This window comes from Ursus americanus, chromosome 1, assembly GCF_024610735.1.
Source record: "Ursus americanus isolate L20-20 chromosome 1, mUrsAme1.1.p, whole genome shotgun sequence".
In the NCBI taxonomy this organism is placed as follows: Eukaryota; Metazoa; Chordata; class Mammalia; order Carnivora; family Ursidae; genus Ursus; species Ursus americanus.
In genome coordinates, this window is record NC_142127.1 from 55,202,589 (window position 1) to 55,215,068 (window position 12,480).

General features: G+C 39.0%; 1 protein-coding gene across 11 annotated transcripts in view; it reads left to right on the forward strand.

Moving 5' to 3' along the window:
- OSBPL6 (oxysterol binding protein like 6) overlaps window positions 1–12,480 on the forward strand; it is a 200,840-nt gene that overhangs the window by 91,919 nt on the left and 96,441 nt on the right. The window contains exon 1 of one of the 11 annotated variants that reach the window (XM_087861748.1): window positions 2,143–2,160. The exons of the other annotated variants lie outside the window; for them this stretch is intronic. The gene's annotated coding sequence lies outside the window, so the exon portion shown is untranslated. Of the gene's footprint in view, window positions 1–2,142; window positions 2,161–12,480 lie in introns of those variants that run through there. 11 annotated transcript variants of the gene reach the window in all.

Sequence of the window (12,480 nt, forward strand, 5' to 3'; positions counted from 1 at the left end):
AAGGGGAGGGTAGAAACTATATATATTTAAAAAATAAAACATATGAGTGGATACTGATTTTTTTTTCAAGTCAACTTTATGGAGTTTTAATATTATTTGATTTTATATCTGTATCTCTTTTCACTTACACAGAAATCTTGGTTCAAAATAAGATTACAAACTTATTTGCTTTATTCTTTAAGTACATAAAAAATAGTTTCAAATGAATAAGCTCAGCACTACTACTACTTATTGTGACTTTATTTTTATGCAGAAAAAAATCTAGGGTTTTATTTATCTTTTATTATCATTATTTTTGGTCTTTCAAAATTTATGCATGAGGTCAGAAAATGAATTTTTCCTTCAACTCTGTTTTGAGTATCAATGTTGATATGTTTCTTGGCAGTGAAATTCAGTTTAATAACCTTTAGTTCACAATAATTTGAGTTACTCGCCACTCGTTACATCATAAGCAGGAGATGTTCCAGAAGCGACAGTGGGATTATTGTACTCTTTGGATGGGAGATCAATGTGTGCTGTATTGGTTGTATTTATTAGTGTCTACCCTTCCTCAACAGGGCAGCTCCAGAGAGAGGAGAAAGACAAACACTCTAAATGAAGTAGAGAGCCTGAAAGTGCCCCATTTTTGTCTTCTTGCTTCTTTTTATTTGATAAGTGGATATTTTATCAATGTGTATTTTGGAATGCCTTTTTCTCCCCTTGGTTGGTCAAGCGATCAAGTGCTTTGATTTTTGGACACATTTTGTAATATTTGACCCTGGGATCAATGTGAGTGTTCATGGAGAATATGGAGATAGGTAGTCTCTCCCGCCTCCCTGCCTTCCATCCATCCTTCCTGCCAAACATCTGTCCTTCCTTTCTTTTTCCTACTCAGGTAATTTCTGGACCAAGCTGAGGGCTGAGCATGGGAAGGAAATAGGAGAACTGCATCATTCCCTGTTTTGTCTCTTAAACTTTTCACCTGTCTCCTCAAAATGTCTTATTCCCAAACCACCGCCATAAGGTTAGAATCCAAGATATGAGTTCTTTCAAATATACTTTTACATACAGAAAAATGATTAATACTGTAATTAATCTAACTTTGAGGTTAATTTGAAATTTTTCTTTATTGACTTTTCACATCAGATGAATAATGCTAGGAAGGACTGTGTGCAGTGAATCAATGAGACACATCTACTTTGAAAAGTTTGGCTTTTAGAGAACAAGAATGTATTGGGAGTAATAATTCTAAACTTTCCCCCAGTAAGAAGTGATTTCAAAGATGATGGACTAACACATAGGCTCCCCGAAACTTCACTGTGTATGTCTAGTGGTAGACTTTTTAAAAATAAACTTTTATTTATTTATTTTTTTATTATGTTCAGTTAGCCAACATATAGTACATCATTAGTGTTTGATGTAGTGTTCAACGATTCATTAGTTGTGTATAACACCCAGTGCTCATGCGTATTAAGGATGGTGGTAGACTTTTAAAGGTTTGAGATTTCAGAAACAGTAACAGTTTAAATATATGTGTGTTTAATCCTCTGCCTTGTATCACCCCTGCTCTATCTGAAGTGTTTACTCATTTATGTAGGCATTCGTTCATTCATTCAGTCATCCTTGTAGCAAAGTCTCTTGAGCGTGTGTCTACTCAGAATTCACCAGTCACTATTTTGGGCCCAGGGATTCTAACAAGGAGAGCAGGAATCATAACTGGTAAAGTCTCTGAGGACAGACAATAAGCCAATAAACAAATAATGTAACTATTGAGTAAGATAAGTGTTGTGAAGGAAATGAAAAGAATATTATACTAGAAAGTGACAGAGATGGTGCCTGTTTTGCGGTGACATGAGCTGAGAACTGAAGAACGGTTTGCTGACTACATTTTCATGTTCAGGGTACTGAATTTGAAAGCGCTGTACAATTTATTTAAACAATACCTACAAATTTGGCATGTGAATTTATTTCCAAATGTCTCATTTTTTTTCGGTTGGGACTTTAAGGTTAAAATCTCTTGTTTTGTCAGCTTCTAAAAACTGGAGGAAGTCCTCGGTGAAGAGTATATGGGAGCTTGCTGCGGTGTATTTGTAACTTCTCTGCAAATCTTAAATTATCATGAAATAAAACACTTAAATGAAGAAAACTGGTGAAGAAATACCAAAGTTTATAGTAAATCAGGTACAGTGTTTCTTTGATTTGCAAAGATGATGTCACCAGATTTACACAGGAAGGGACCGTGGGAAGGGTGGTGCGTGTTGAGAATTGTGACTTAAATGCTCTTGCCCTCGACCCATCATTCATTTTTGGACTAGACCAATTTTCTCCTTTTTCTTAATCCTTTATTTTAGCTTCTTAAATTTCAGAAATGTAACAAAACTTACAAATACAGTTAATTGACATCTTCCTTTTTAAAAATAATTTATGCGTTTTCTTGAAATACTCTTGGACTACTTAGGATGTTATCTTTCACGTGAATACGAGCGAGCCTTTTTCACACAGGGCTTTTTAATAAACTGGCATCATAGATAAAAGTTTACCCGGACCAAAGCAATCCTCTCTGTCCTTTATCTTATTAGTATTTCTCAATTCGTGCATTTCTAAACGTAAAGCATCTTCTTTTACACGTTAGGGGTGATAGAGAAATCTGAAGTTGGCAAGAAGGCATTAGATTCAGAATTTCCTTTGTGAATGCTTTGCCAGCTGTAGTGCAGATTAACAGACCTGCCGTGGGAAGCTGTTTGAGAGTCTACAATCTTTAAAAGTACTTTGCGGTATCTGGTCCCGAGAATGCTTCCTAATCTTCCATCGCGTCGTTCAAGGACCAGCAAATTGTAGCCCACGGGGCAGACCTGGCTTGCAAGCCTGGCTTTCGAAGTGAAGCTTTATTGGGACATAGCCATGCTTACTTGTGTACATATGTTCTGTGGCTGCTTTTGCACTACAGTGGCAGTGTTGAGTAGCTGCGATGAGACTGTATGGCTCGTAAAGCCTAAGATATTTTGTCTGGCCCCTTATGTAACAAGTTTACTGACCTCTGATGGAGTCGGATGGTGACCGGGTGATCTCTGTCCATTTCTGAATCTGGGATCCAAAGAATGTTATAGTCGCAAGCATTAGTAGGCAATAGGGTCCTGTTGGTTCATGATAGAGCTTTCTGCTTTATTTTCTTTTTTATTCATAAATGGAGATACTGTGTGTGTAGTAAAAATAGTTTTTTATAAGCTTTCTAAAGTTTTTCATAATAATTTTAGTAGGGTGAAGGACATTGAAATGTGAAATGCTGAATACTTCAGTTATCACTGGAGATTCTTATTATCATTCTTTTAATTTCTGAGGAAAAATGTTAACCATTCCTTTATTTTTGAGGCTTTAGATCTATTACTTGGGAGTGACTCTGTCATACTGAATTATTATTCCCTAGTGTTGGTGTTAGGTCAGTGAAGAGTAGCAGTCCTTTACACCTGCTGCCCAGAGGCCAGCTGGTTGGAACACAGTGCTGGGCCTCACAGGTTTTGACCCGCTAGTGTGGACTAGCTCAAGAATTTGCATTTGAAACAAGTTCCCAAGTGGCATGTTGGTCCTAGGACCATCTTTCAAAACCTCTCTAACAGACAGTTAGCATTGGCATTTCCTAGGCCTGAGATTTGGGGAAAAGTAACTTTTTTTCATCTCAATTCAATATCAAGTGACATATTAAAACTTCCATTGAATTCCTTAAACTTCCACTCATCATCTTTGTGACAGGACTGACTAATGAGCCAGATACTGTTTCACTACTTTTATCTTTTCCAGTCCCAAACTTCTTATTGCTGCCTGTCCCCACTGCTCTTGGGTTTCGCTTTAAGGAAAAAGGGGGGCAGGGGCAAGCGCCTGTGTGGCTCAGTCAGTTAAGCATCAGACTCTTGATTTTGGTTCAGGTCATGATCTCAGGGTCATGAGATCAGGCCCCATGTCTGACTCCATGCTCAGCATGCAGTCTGCTTGAGGTTCTCTCTCTCCCTCTCCCTCTGCACCCCACCCCCGCGTTCTCTCTTTTTCAAATAAATGAATAAATCTTAAAAAAAAAAAAGGTTCCTTTACTGTTGTTTTCAGTGGCATTTGGGGGTAAAACAGATCCTGTATTCAGTTTGCCAGCTTTATCCCAATATGCGTGTGTGTATTTTATTTTATTTTTTTAAAGATTTATTTATTTTAGAGAGAGAAAACATGGGGGTGGGGGGGAGAGGCAGAGAGAAAGGAAGAGAGAGTCTTAAGTAGACTCCCTGCTGAGCACAGAGCCCAACGTTGGGGGGCAGGGGGCTCCATCTCATGATCCTGAGATCACCGACTGAGCCGAAACCAAGAGTTGGTTGCTTGGCCGACTGCAGCACCCACGGTGTTATGTGTGCATGTGTGATTTAAAATACTTCTTTCTTTCTTGATTCCCATAAAATCCCATGGCATCATTTGGGCACCGAAGTATCTTCCCTGCATAAAGGAAACAAAGGTTCTGAGACACAAGATCTTGTGATCTGCTGGAAGAGGAAGGCTCAAGCACAAGCTGTTTGACATCCATTTCTTTGTTAATTATAACATACTATGAGATTGATACTATCCGGACCTCAAATGTAGTTTATCAAACCATTGCTATTACTTCACTTTCTACCAGTCTCAATTATTTTTGATACTAAAATAATCTTAAGTGTGTTATTTGATCATTCTCTTATATTTAAGTGTAGTCTTATTTTTAATAAGAATATGCCCCAAATCCATTGAAAGACATAAACTGGTACATCAATTTCTATTTAGTGTATTTTTGTTAAATTATGCATTTCCCCCCAAAATACTCTTGATCCTTTGATAGAAAATTAGCAAACCTTTTTCATAGGGGTTTTTAATGGAATAGTGTCATGGATCAAATCAGTTTCAAAATTGGTACTCTTGAGACTTAAGGGTCCTGAACCTGTTCATGGAGGAAACTGATGTTCTCCCGGGTACAGTGTGTCCTCAAGTCAGCTTCCCCACATGGTCATTTGTAGGAGGGGCTCAGAAGAGGAGGTGTAATACCAGTAACCATTTTGCACAAATTACGACATTTACTTCTCACAACTTCATGAAATAGATGTTTTTATTCCTGTTTTATAGATGAGGAAACAGAGGCACAGAGAAATTAAGTAAATTCCCTGAGGTTTCATAGCCAGGAAATGGCAAAGTTGGGATTGGTTTCAGACCTAGGCAATCCTTGGATTTTTCTTTCTTTCTTTTTTTTTTTTTTCGTGTAAAAATAAAAGGAGAAAACAGCACAGAATATAGGCAGTGGGGTACTGGCAAAGGTTGAAAAATCAGCTCTCTGAAAAAGGTGGGGGGTGGGATGCTGATTTACATGGCTTACGTACTCCTACCACGGCCAATTTCAAGTTCGCAAAAAGATATCTTTGAAGGCTGGTCTGGCGAGAGATGCACCCAGTCGCCTCCTGAGCCAGTATAAACCGGCTCCAGCTCACCACTAGGTGTGTGTGAAGATCGCCACACCCCAATTAAATAAGTACAGGAGGCTGAAGAGCCTGGGGCCCGGCAGTAAATCCTCCACGTTATTATCAACTGTTCCTTCTCTCCCCTGACAAATGAATGAGCAACCACTAAAACCAACACTCACGCTGAATGCCCGATGCAGATAGAAGTATGAGCACCTTCATAGGTGGGTAAAGGTCTACATAACCCTTGCTATTCTGGAGGGATGACAGTTTTGTAAGATTCTGCTTCAGGCTCCTACGCATGAAATATTTGTGATTGGGTAGATAATGGCTAGTAAATTAGGTGGGTGGCAGGTGCGGTAACTCTGTGCAGTCGGGCTGCTTCATCTGTGTTTTGAAAGAATTACACTACTGCCTCTATTCCTATTCCTAACGTATGACTCGGCACCAGGGAGAACAGAACAGATTATGCCCCAGGCCTCAAGAGTACCATTAGCAGCTTGGTGGGTCTTTTTTTAGGACAACCGAGAGGTTTTCTCTTGGGAATGTTGAACTTTGTACAGTCTTTCTCTCTAACTACTGAGCAGATAAGGAATTCCAGTCTGCAGCTCATTGGGATTATTTGGGGCTACCTTTGGGCAAATATAATAAAATCAAAGACTGCCATGAGGGTGATCGCTCAGGCAGGCTGTGAGCATAATCCACTGTGTTTAATGTATATAATAGAGGGCTTACGTCTTAACTAAAGTGATAAGCCCAGGAAACAATCGGAGTGGTTTCTGTGGCCCGTGACATCAGACTGCAATGATGAAAGTGACATTGTCCCCACCCACAAAGATTATACAGAAAAAGTACAGATAAACACCGTACAGTGCATGTTCAATCACATATGTATGCACAAAGATAGAAGTAATACCGATTGAAGTGGCAATTCTAATAGGTTAAGAAAGATTTTATAAAGAAAATGAAACCTGAGCCCAAAAGAGTACAAAATTAATGTCTGCATGTTATAAAAGTCATTATAGGTGATAGTACAGGAACGTTTTTATTGTTATAAAATATACATAAAATTTACCATTTTAACAGTTTTTAAATTCTCATTTCAGAGGCATTAAATATATTCACATCCCCACAGCTACGGTCTGAATGTTTGGGTCCCCCCCCAAATTCATATGTTGAAATCCTAATTCCTAAGGTGATAGTATTAGGAAGTGGGGCTTTGATCATGAGGGTGGAGCCCTTGTGAATGGAATTAAAAGGGATTCTGGAGGGATCCCTCGCCCCTTCTGCTAAGTGAGGACGCAACAAGAATATGGCCATCTGTGAACCAAGAAGTGGTTTCTTACCAGATACCAAATCCACTGGTGCCGTGATCCTGGACTTCCCAGCCTCCAGAACTATGGGAAATAGATGCTTGTTTATAAGCGGCTTAGTCTATGGTATCTTGTTACAGCAGCCCCAATACACTCAGACAACCACTTTTTTCTTTTTTTAATTGAAGTACAGTTGACGCACAATGTTACATTAGTTTCAGGTGTGCGACATAGTGATTGGACAACTCTTTGTGCTATGCTGTGCTCACCACAAGTGTTGCCACCATCTGTCACCATCCAACCCTATTGCAGTACCATTGATTATATTTCCTATGCTGTGTCTTCCATCCCTGTGACTTAGTCATTCCATAACCGGAAGCCTGTGTCTCCCACTTGCCTTCACCCATTTTGCCCATCACCCCAGACAACTACTTTCTTGAGAGCTTTTTCATCTTCCAGACTGAAATTCTATACTTATTAAACACTAGCTCCATTTCCCCCACTCACAGACGCTGGCAACCACCCTTCTACTTTCTGCCTCTGTGAATTTGACTACTCTAGGGACCTCATATAAGTAGAATCATACAATATTTGCTCTAATTTTACGTAGCATAATGGCTTCAGGGTTCATCCACATTGTAGCATTTTCAGAATTTCCATCCTTCCTAAGGCTGAATGATATTCCTTGTACGAATGTACTACATTTTGTTTATTCATTCATCTGCTGATGGGCACTTGGGTTGCTTCCATCTTTCGGCTATTATGAATAATGCTGCTATGAATATGGGTACACAAATATCTGTTCAAGTCCCTGCTTTCAGTTCTTTTGGGTGTATACCCAGAACTGGAATTGCTGCATCATATAGTAATTTTATTTTTAATTTTTTGAAGAACCACCATGCCATTTTCTTTTTAAAAAATAGGTTCCTTTTTATTTATTTATTTATTTATTTGAGAGAGAGTGAGTGTGAGTGAGAGAGAGAACGGAGTGGAAGGGGCAGAGGGAGAGGGAGAAGCACGCTCCCCACTGAGCAGGGAACCTGACGCGGGGCTCGATCCCAGGACCCCAAGATCATGACCTGCACCAAAGGCAGGCGCTTAACTGCCTGAGCCACCCAGGTGCCCCAAGCGTTACCATTTTCAATGGCAATTATACCATTTTACATTCCCAGTAGCAATGCATCAGAGTTAAATTCAGAAACATTTTCAACCTAAGCCATTTTATCTGGTTTAGCCAACTCTTCAGTATACCCCAGCTCAGCACAGAAATGCTTATTTTGACAGGAAATTCCTCTAGAGAACAGGACATTTGCTGCTACTCCAGTCACTTGGTACCTCAGTAACAGTTTATACACAGTCAACATGGATTAATGAATTATTATTTAAGGTCACAAAGCAGAGGCCAAATCTTTGATGTTTCCTGTTGTTGCCAAAATGTCTGCACTCTGCTGACAATCAGTACCTATTAGCAGTCATGGGATCCGTAGTTTCTAATATTATTTTTCCTGTTAAAATATGAATTATGACATTACCAAGCTTCCTTTCAAAACATGTTAGCAAGAGTCAGAAACCAAATGATGAATGAAAAAGTGGCTGACAAATCTTAGAAAATTAGCACTGGTAAAATTATCAAAGTGATGGTATCAAAATGGCCTCGTCAAAAATGTCCGTGGCACATGCTTTCATCAGAATCACGTGTCCTGTGATCTCATTATGTTAAATATGTTGCCCAGCTTTTGTGCCCATAGATTGTTTTTTAACCTGTACTGGTAACAATCCTTTTAGAAATATGAACTCCCAAGGATGTATGTTCTTAGCCATTTAATAATGAAAGCTTGTCAATATCTCCATAGGAAAATAAGATGCATGTATACCCAACACTTTTCACATCATTTCTGGGTTTTATTTTTTATTATTTTTTAAAGATTTTATTTATTCATTTGAGAGAGAGACAGAGACAGAGGGAGCACAAGCAGGGAGAGAGGCAGAGTGAGAGGGAGCGGCAGACTCCCTGCTGAGCTGGGAGCCCAATGTGGGGCTCGATCCCAGGACCTAGAAATCATGACCTGAGCTGAAGGCAGACACTTAATCATCTGAGCCACCCAGGTGCCCCATTTCTGGGTTTTAAAGAATGTGCTAAACTCACTCATGAATCCCAGGTTAAGAACCTCTATATTTGTATTGTATGCCATCAGTAATGTACCATCCTGTAAGGAAAAAAAAAAACAAACTAGACTTGTCATTTAGTTTATTCATTGATTTATTAGTAAATTAAGGGTAAATAGCAATGTAAGAATTTGTTGCATGGTCTTTGAGGTCAAATAGATTTGGAAACCAAACTGAGGATCCTATTTAATAAATTTCCTAAACCCTACCTTCGTCATCTGTACACTATGAATAACAGAAGAGTTCCTGAATGGGAAGTGTGACATCTGGCCTGACACATGGTAAGAGACTGCTGTTTTTATTGGTACTTTTCCCCTGACACAATAGAGAAAGTGAAAAAGCGATTACTACCCATCACCAGCCTATCCCATTCCCCCACCCCCCTCCCCTCTGAAGCCCTCAGTTTGTTTCTCAGAGTCCATAGTCTCTCATGCTTCATTCCCCCTTCTGATTACGCCCCCTTTCTTTATCCCTTTCTTCCCTAATCACTTTATGATGACAATGTTTTGAAGACTCAGTTCTGGGAATAGTCCAGTGCATAATGTACAAAACCCAATAAGACGTAAAATAAGAGGAAAGAGCTGGGCCATATTCCTGGAATATAAATTTCATACCAATTACAAGATTAAAACTAAATTAGAAAGAATACGTAATTATTAAATCTAGGGCATATGTCCCACTTAGAAAACACGTCGTCAGCTCAGTAAAAAAAAAAGCTCAAATTACAGTTTTCAAATAAGGTCATTGCCACATTATAATTTACTAGATTAGTGTGATATTCAAAAATGGCTGACTTCAGCTGACTTTCAGGGAAACTTCAATATGAAGTCACCAATAAGTAAGTAGAGCAATTCTTAAATCATTAAGGAAAGTTTAGGCTGGTTCACAAACCAATGTGACATTGGTTCTAGTGCTTTCCCCAAGGATTTGTTTAGATTTATGTATAGGGGGCAGTCCGTTTATTTTGAGTTGTGTACTCCTTCCTTTGCTAGTGCTTTGTGTTAAAGGGGATGTGCCTTTGCTGGTACCTCACGGCTCTCTGGATTGCTGTACTCCTACTCCATATTATACATAAGAGAGATCCACGAAGAACTGATTTTGCCTTCATGAGGCTATTAGAACCATGCACTGGCATTTTCTGGTGCTCTTCTTCTTAGGTTGCAAAAAGGAATGGAAATGCCTCCCTCCCTTTGATGACCATGGGTCTTTGAGCCTGAACACAGGAACTCTCAATGGAAAAGGCTCAGGACAGGGCAGTCCATCTTTCCAGAATATCAAGGTTCCTACAGGCCTCTCTACCCCCTTCACTGAGGCCCTTTGTTGATCCAGCAATGGGGTGGATCCCCGGCTTTCCCCACCTCATTGTCCATGGAGGCAGCTTTCAGAGTCTTCCCCCACCCTGTTCATTTTCTTTGACCTTGGTTGTGTCCAAAGATTAGTTGGACAGCTGAAGGGGGTTTTTCCTTCTCCTTGTCTGGCAGATCCCTCCTTGAGAGTGCTTTGTCAGATGCATGCAACATACTGGTGTCACTGTAATACCCACAGTGCACTTGGGTAGTCTGTATAGGCAGATTTCCGGTAAATAACATATTTGTAATCATGAAGGTTCCAGAAAGTTGGGAAAAATCTATATCAAAGTCTCTCAAGTTATAATCTTTATAATTTGTAATTTTCAGAACAGGTAAAAATGCCTATTAGTTTAAGTAGGTGGAAGAGGATATTCAGATGTAACAACAACTATAATTTTGCATCAAACATGGTTTCACAGAACCCAGCTAACTAGAACTCTCAATGAAGCAGGTCCCCCTTTACTATAAAGAAGGAATTATCAGAATATAAGCTGGTATTAAAGACTTATTTCATATAATAACCTTGAGAAAGTGTTTTCCAGAGTTAGTCCCTGCTCAGCCCAGTCTCCTGTACTTTCTACCTGGTGTGTATGGCATTTCAAACTTCTCTTGCATTGATTGGCGTAGTGTCTGTGTTCAGTTCGGTGTGAGAGAGAGAGAGAAACAGAACGTGTGTCCACCTTCCTTTTTCCCCTAACAGCCATCTTCTTTGATTCTCTACTTGAAACAGATATAAAATAGAACATTTTAGCATGTTTTATTTCTATTTATCCATAGTTTATATGTCTTTAACAGCAGCTTTTAAAAGTTGAATTATATTCTTTATCTCAAAAGAAAAAATATTTTTCAAAATGAAAATAACATTATTGAGTCTGTTTCTTGAATTAATATGTACCCGGTTTAAAAAAAAACAAATATTTAAAATTCAGAAAAACAGTCGTCTCAGATTTCACCTCCTAAATTGTTGGTACTTGTGCTATAATTTAAGTGGGATCTTGAATTGTTTTTATCTTACCATCGCTTTAGGTGATGTGTACACACACGTACACACACACACACGATATATACATGCATTTATTTATTTTTAGAAGAGATTTATTTATTTATTTTAGAGAGAGAGAGCACAGAGGGGAGGGGCAGAGGGAGAGGAAGAGAGAGTCCCAAGCAGACTCCACGATGAGTGTGGAGCCCGACGATGGGCGGCTCGATCTCACAACGCTGAGATCAGGACCTGAGCGGAAACCAAGAGTCCAATGCCCAACTGACTGTGCCACCCAGGCGCCCCACATGTATTTATTTTTAAGACATTATTTGAAGAGCAATTTTAGGTTCAGGGCAAAACTGAGCAAAAAGTACAGAGTTTCCACATATCTCCTGCCCCCCACACATAGCCTCCTCCACTGACAACATCCCACACTGGAGTGGTACCTTTGTTGCAATCAATGATGAACCTACATTGACAGGCCATTATTACCCAGGGTCCATAGTTTACATTAGGGTTTACTCCCAGTGTTGTATATTCTGTGGTTTGGACAAATGTATGACATGCATCCACCATTACAGTATCATACAGAATAGTTTCACTGTCCTAAAAATCCTCTGTGTTCCACTTATTTATCCCTCCTCTAACTCCCAACCCTGGCAACCACTGCTCTTTTCTCTGTCTCCATACTTTCGCCTTTTCCAAAGTGTCATGTGGTTGGAATTATGTAGTATGTACCCTTTTTAGATTGGCTGTTTTCACTTAAAAAATGATAGATAGATAGATAGATAGATAGATAGATAGATAGATAGATAGATAGATTTTGTAACCAGCTATGTTACTGAAAGCTTTCCATTTTTACCCCCTTGTGGTTGATTTTCATTTGATTCTCATGTGCCTTTCGGATGAACAATTATATTATTCATTGGTTAGCACTCTCAGAACAAAAGTGTTAATAAGGTAATAACCAGTATGATTATTTTGTTGCTGACATTGATGGAAATAGTACTGATGTTTCACCATTAAGCCTGATGTAGATTGATTTATGTGCCTGTGTGGGTAAGCTTACATGTTTGTATGTACAGAATAGCACATAGAAAGACAGGCATTCCAAAACTTGTTTGGAGTTCTTAAATATTTGGGGATGGATATTAAATGGTGTACTTTTAAAGTCAGGATGATTATAGAATATGTAGCCTTTGAACAATGATCAGTTTTAGTTATTTATTATAGAT